Genomic DNA, 6,500 nt, shown 5'->3' with positions numbered 1-6,500 from the left:
TTTTTGGCCGCCTGTGATTTCTCGTCGAGCGCGAACTTTTGGGCCAGGCTCGGTTTTAACGTGGCTCGCATACTTCTAACATACTGCCCATTCCTCATGGCTTCCATCATCAATTTAATGTACACGCACGTGCATGAGATCTGAAAGCACAGCAATTCCAGTCCAGTGGAATCAGTCCATTGCAATTCCACCACTTATAGCTTACAGTTGTAGAGCATTGATTGTTGTACTGCTAGGAGTTATTTAGCTGGGTGGTGGGATGGCCCAAAGCAAGGATTCAGATAAGGAAAGGAAAGTTAGGCGGTGATCTTTTAGGTACCCAGTCTCAAGTCACTTATGCCTTGATGGATAAGTTCCAGAACTTTGAATCATGTCCTGAAACAGACAGGCATCCAGCACAGCTCCACAAAAATATGTGCCCTATAGCCAGGCCAGTAGTACCTTAGTCAAAGGCAGCTCCACCTACAATCCATTACAGAACTCCTGAATATGAAGAACAATGAGCCAAGTTATCTCTGTTCAAGATGGGTCATGGTAGCTTATGCAGTGCTTAAACTCAATTGATCTATCTTGCTTTCAACTCTGAAGTCTAGGTCCCACATTGCAGGTTAGATTTAGAAGTGAATGCTGGATTTGGAAAGAAAAAATAATCTGTTCTAACGTCCAAATGACATGTATTAAGTATATCTACAAGCAGACTTCCTAATACTTTCCCTTCAAATGCAAAACTTTTGATGAACCTCCAACAGGGATGCCCTCACTAATTTATGTAGACTCATAGACCTAGTGCAAGAATGTTCCAAAGGCTCTTAAGCTGGTACTGTTAAATCTGCAGAACAAACTTTGCTCCTTAGCCATATTGCTGCCAAGATGCCACCTTGAGAAAGTAATGGATGTGCTTGAAGTAAAATAAATTGAATCAAGAAAGACCAATTGAATTCAAGGTAGAGAGGATTGAAGGGAAGTTTTCATATGATTTATAGCTCACTTCTGAGAAGAAGAAGTAAGTCATGATTTAATGATGTCTCTTACTATCTGGGAAGAAATCCTGCTTATTTGAACAATGTTTTAATGGATATTGTGTAACATGTCCTGGCATTTGTATTGCATTGCACATTGTAATGTATTTGATCTGAGAAGTTTTCTGTCTGGTCTAGTGAAAGTTAGTTAACTTGCTTGGGGCCTTAACGGACAGCTGTGTGCAGAAGGATTGGTGTTAGAATTCTCAGTATGCAGAAGGGAGATAGAAGCAGGAGTGGCCCAAGACATTTTGGCACCTGAGGCAATGATAAAGTGGCATCCCCCCTCCCCATCAGGGAAGAAGGAAAGAATGAAGATCTATATCAGGAACAAGGAATCTGCAGCAGCCCCTGTGGATTCTGTTACCTGAGGCAGTTGCCTCGTAGGTAGCCCAGCCCTGGATAGAAGATATGCATATTTTGATTGGTGGATGCAGTTTGAGAATTTTCAGTTGGACAGTGTGATTGGCTGAGTCTAGACTAGATAGGCCAGAAGCATATATATGGCTGGGCACTGGTCAGCAGTTGGAGTTGTGGGTACTCATGGAGTCAGCCAGAAGAAAGTGGGAGAGGATTGGAGAGGCAATGGTATAGTGTCTAGAGTGCCTTGTCAGTATCCCGTCTGGGAACGTTGTTTTCTGTTATTAGCTTGCCAGGATATTGAATGTGACCAAGCACACAATGAATATTCATTGCCAAGTGAGGGCCTGATTTGGGCCTCTTTGTTGCAGCAGCTTGGAGTCAGTGCAATGAAAAAGTAACACTCCTCTGCCCCAACCAGCAGGACCTGGCAAGGCTTCAGATGCAGCAATGGCTATGTTGCTCAGATCAGTCACTGGGGAGGGTTAGGATTGCTCTTCCCATCTTACACCCTCTCTTAAATATGTTTATATAAACATTAATTTAGAAATAAGTTCAGTAAAGCCATTTTTTTTTTAAAAAAAGTGTGTTTAGGATTGCTGTGTTAAGAGATCATACAGCCAATGGTATTTTATTGTTCAATGGAAAGACTATTACTGTTGGTTTTTTTCAACTGTGCCACATTTTGCATGCAGTTAAATCATTTTATTTGGAGGGAAAGTAAGCTGTAGGATGTGTTTGAAGATGCATTAAAGTGATTTATGTAGTGCTAGCAATTGAAGCACTTTAGCTGAGTGGGTTTGCTAATGTCTGAAGTTCTGTTTTAAAGAATGGTTACCAGTGCACCATGACATTATGCTGAATCTTCAAAGTGTTATGTGCTACTGTATAAGCTTTGTTTTGCTTGATTTTAAAGGCAGCTTCAGAAGTTCAGAATGTACATCACTTCTTTATGTTGCTATTTTCACCAGTGTTCTGGTTGAAAGACTGCCAGTCATTTGGCCCCTAAAACCACATCAAACTCATTGTGATGCTTTCTGAGATATTTTAAAATATTTTTAATCCACATTGGTACAGTAATGGCATACAATAGCTTGCATTAATAGAAATGATTGTTTACATAGCTCTATACTGTAGTTCTGTAATTTATATAGATGCCAGTACTACTGAGATTCAGTTTGATATGGCATGAACAAGCTTCAAGGTCATTTATATGTGTAGATGTCTATGATTTATCTGGATTTTTAAGTGTGAAATTGCACACAACATAAAACTTCCCAGGCTTCAATAATTATTTTTTTAAAGAAACAATTTTTTTTCCTTAAGAGAAAAATGTAAATCTAAAGAAAAGATATAATGTTTTATTGACTTTTTGAAACAATGCCTGTATGAATATGCTTCTGCGACTAAGAGCAGTTTAGCCATTTACTTCCATGGATAAAGAACTAGGAATTAGTGATGAAACACTTGGATTACATGGACAAATAGGTATTTACTGCAGAATAACAGAACAAGTCAATAACTAAGGAGTAAAGCAACAGCAACCACAGAATACTATAAACCTAAAACTGGTGGTCTGTGTTGCATTTTTTTAAAAGCGAACATTTAAAAGTGCAGAAGCTTCTGCACAGTAACAATGTAGTTGGTTAGTTTTCTGTACTTATCGAATTGCACTTGTATGGCAAATTACTGAAGTGTTTTCATGTCGTATACTTGTATAAGACTGTAATGGATAGACCAGGGATAGAAAGCTTGTAGCCCTTGGCCTAATTTCATATGACTATCAGACTACATAACAAGGGGAAAGGGAATGTCAAAGAGAGGAGAAAATAAGAGAATTGTAGAAAGGTCACTACCCAATGCCCTGAGCAAATGTGACTCTCAACGGGGAATAAAAAGACCTCTTCCATAGACACCCTGGAATAGACACCGATTGTGATCCTAACATACTTGTTGATAAAAAAAATGTCCGAAACAGTTATTATTTTCACTCATAAAATAAAACAAAAGGGTCACAACTGCATAGAACTTTGTAAACATGGATGCAGAGCTGAGACTTCATGAGAAATCTGGCAGAACATTTATCCTACAGTCCAGAAAACTACTTTTGTGCCAAATCTGCTGAAGAAAGATTTGTGATATTCTCTGTGAATGCTCAGGGAGTCACTTTGAAACTAAAATGAAACTTATGTTTAAACCTTCCAGTATCCAACTGAGTTTACCAAACTCAGTGTCCTCTCGTCTGACATTTAATCTATAAAACACAAAGTTTTGCTGGCTTGTGAATGAGACTGACAATGTCTTGAGATTTTAAAATAAAACATGTTTAGTACAGTCATCTTAAAATTGTCCAAGCTGGCTGCAGATATATCAGCACCCTGCTGTTAGCAGAAAAGGGGGTATCAAGAGATATTAACCATGTGGAAAGACTGAAGAAAACCAACTGGAGAAACCCTTTACCATCTGTGCTCCTTTTCTTTCATTTTGGTGGGAAAAAATACTTTATATTCTTAGTGCAATAAAAATGGGCACATAAAATGAATTCTATCCATTCAATCTCCCAGAATTCTATTTAAAGTTGATCCCTTTGATCAAAATGTGATATATGTATTTTTTTAGAAGAGAGATGCCTCTAGTAAAACAAAGGTAGACATAGCCAAAGTACCCCTCTTGTACTTTCTGTTCCATGCAAAGGCATATGCCACTGAATTTGCTTTGTTATAGCCATCCAAACTTCAAAGATATTTTAAAATTGATGGTGGTCATATAGGTCACTGAAAAGCAGTACTTGGAACACCTACATAGCTAGCTTGCAAACATTTGAAAAGTTTTAATGTTGTGGTCTGCCCTACACATGCCCATGGTGCAAAGCATTAATTTCTTGGAATGGTGTGTCCAGCTGCATTAGATTTGTGTGGTGTGTTACTGTTCTTCGGCATGGTAACTGAAATAGCCTGTGGTGTGGTTAATTATGGGGGAGGGGAGCTTACCTGTTTGGTTTTCAGTCCACTCCTAGGCTGGATCTGCTCTTCAGATGACACAGGAGACTCAGGTACATTTACAAAAGAGTTCATTATTACTACCAAACCTGAGAAGGTTCTAAGGAGCCTCACAGCCCCCTGCCTCAGCTCTGATCTATTGAGCTCTGATCCTTACTTTGGGCTTCTCATGTCTGTGTGGTTGGCCACTGTGAGATGACTATGTTATGTTAATTTTCTGTTAAAACTTCACTCGTCCTTGGGTTTACCCCGCAGAACAGAGTTAGAGAGTGCGGAGGAGGAGATACAGGAAAGTGGACTTTATTCCATTCTCACATCAACTTAGTTGAATCATGTCCAGTAGGTGGTACACATGGGATCACTCATGAAAGGAACAAATAATTGCATTTAAAAGTTATGTTGGGGGTGTGATTTAAATTATGTTTCCGATTATTTATGAAATTTGCCTCAAAATGAACAATCCATAGAAACTTTGAGGAAGATATACATTAGAAAGTTTATTTGGAAGTGCAATTCATTACATCAAGTGAGTTTTCTTTCTATTATATTCCTGACCCTCTGAAGCAAATTGAACTCTATGGGAGTTTTTGTGGTGGCGTCAGTGGGTTTTGGAGGAGTAAGTCAAATGCTGAAATTGTACCATGATTGAGATTAGCCTATAGAATGAGTTGATACCAAATATGTTTCTTAACTGCTATATACAATAGTTTTACCTCAAACATTAATCTAATTTTTCTTTGGAAAGCAAAATAGCATCTGTAACCACTAAAGTATGTTTGTCCATTCTTCATAAAGTTGGCAAAAAATGTTGCACTTAACATTTTGGAATGATAAATCTCGGCATATGTGCTATCCCATTAGTTTATTATTTTCATTTGAGTGCTTGGCCTGTAGCCAGAAGATAAGATAGTTACCAGAATGCATATATCACACCACTTAAATGCAGCAAACTTAACCATTTACTGATCTAATGAACAGTGCATTTCTTAATTTTTTTATTGATTTCTGCATAATTATAATAGCGTGTTGCAATATCTAATTCCTTTTTCAGTGATGCATGGCTAAGGCTTCAAACATAAACATTCACTCTTCATTTTAAACCTAACTTGTTGCATTTACTAACATTTTAATTTTGTTTATTATGTTTTCTATTTTTAACATTTGAATAGCAATGAAGATCACATGCATTCCATTAGTCTATGAAGCCTTAACAAAGACAAAACAATTTATTATACATACCCAACAGGTCAAATGTCTTGTTTTGGAGCAGATGGTGGAGCGTGTTTCTAATATGAGAGTTTCTCCAAAAGATTACATCATCCCATCCAGCATATTTTCCTTAAAATGTGCAATGTGAGGCTTTCTCCAAGATTCATGAATATTACCTTAATTATAGTTTTTTTTGGGGGGGGGGGGTTGATCCTACTTTTAGGATCTTAATCACTGTAGTCTAATGAGTTGGTTCCTAGGCTACTTTAATAAGTGATGCTAATAAATGATTTAAATTACAGTACTTAACGTGGTATCGGTACATAGAAACAGGAAATGAAAAGGGTGGGTTGAAATTTGTTACACCAACATGGAAATGTTTAAGACAGTGTGTACAAATAACTGATGTCATATTGGCCATGGGCCGTAATGTATAAAACAATGAAAATACACACGTACTGCATTTTTTAAAACTACAGTGCAGAAATAAAAACATAAAACAGCTGCAAGAAAGTAACTATCATCACACTTTCAGTCTACTGGCAATTGTATGAGCATCCAGTTTTCTTTGGCAGCTTTTGACTGAAGATAATACAAATTTGACCTCTGACAGGATGTACATGGGATGCTGCAGACATGTCTCACATATGTTTAATCTCTTCACAACCTATACAGCTGTTGTGCCATATTGCTTTAGCTTTTAAGACCCTATATTGCTGCAATAAACACTTTGCTCTTTGAGAAATTATATCATTTTTGGAGGCAGAGTGTTGAAAAAGAATTGTCAATATTTTCCCTACGGTACTTTGCAAGATAACTTATTGTCGCCATGTATTTTCTTCAGTGAAATCCTCATCTTTGAACACTTGTGGCACATGGTTTTCTTTCTTTCTTTTTTCTTTATGAACCGCAG

The 6,500-nt window shown here is 37.5% G+C and overlaps 1 protein-coding gene across 1 annotated transcript in view; it reads left to right on the top strand.

Annotated features, from left to right (window-relative positions):
- The window catches only part of CCDC102B (coiled-coil domain containing 102B), a 604,790-nt gene that overhangs the window by 497,247 nt on the left and 101,043 nt on the right, over positions 1 to 6,500 (top strand). Inside the window, exon 2 of the mRNA XM_081205635.1 lies at positions 282 to 1,607. The gene's annotated coding sequence lies outside the window, so the exon portion shown is untranslated. The remainder of the gene's footprint in view (positions 1 to 281; positions 1,608 to 6,500) is intronic.

The sequence above is a fragment of the Podarcis bocagei genome, assembly GCF_964188305.1.
Source record: "Podarcis bocagei genome assembly, chromosome: 8".
Taxonomy (NCBI): Eukaryota; Metazoa; Chordata; class Lepidosauria; order Squamata; family Lacertidae; genus Podarcis; species Podarcis bocagei.
Note: the sequence above shows the minus strand (reverse complement) of the source record. Positions and strands in the feature narration are given on the sequence as shown.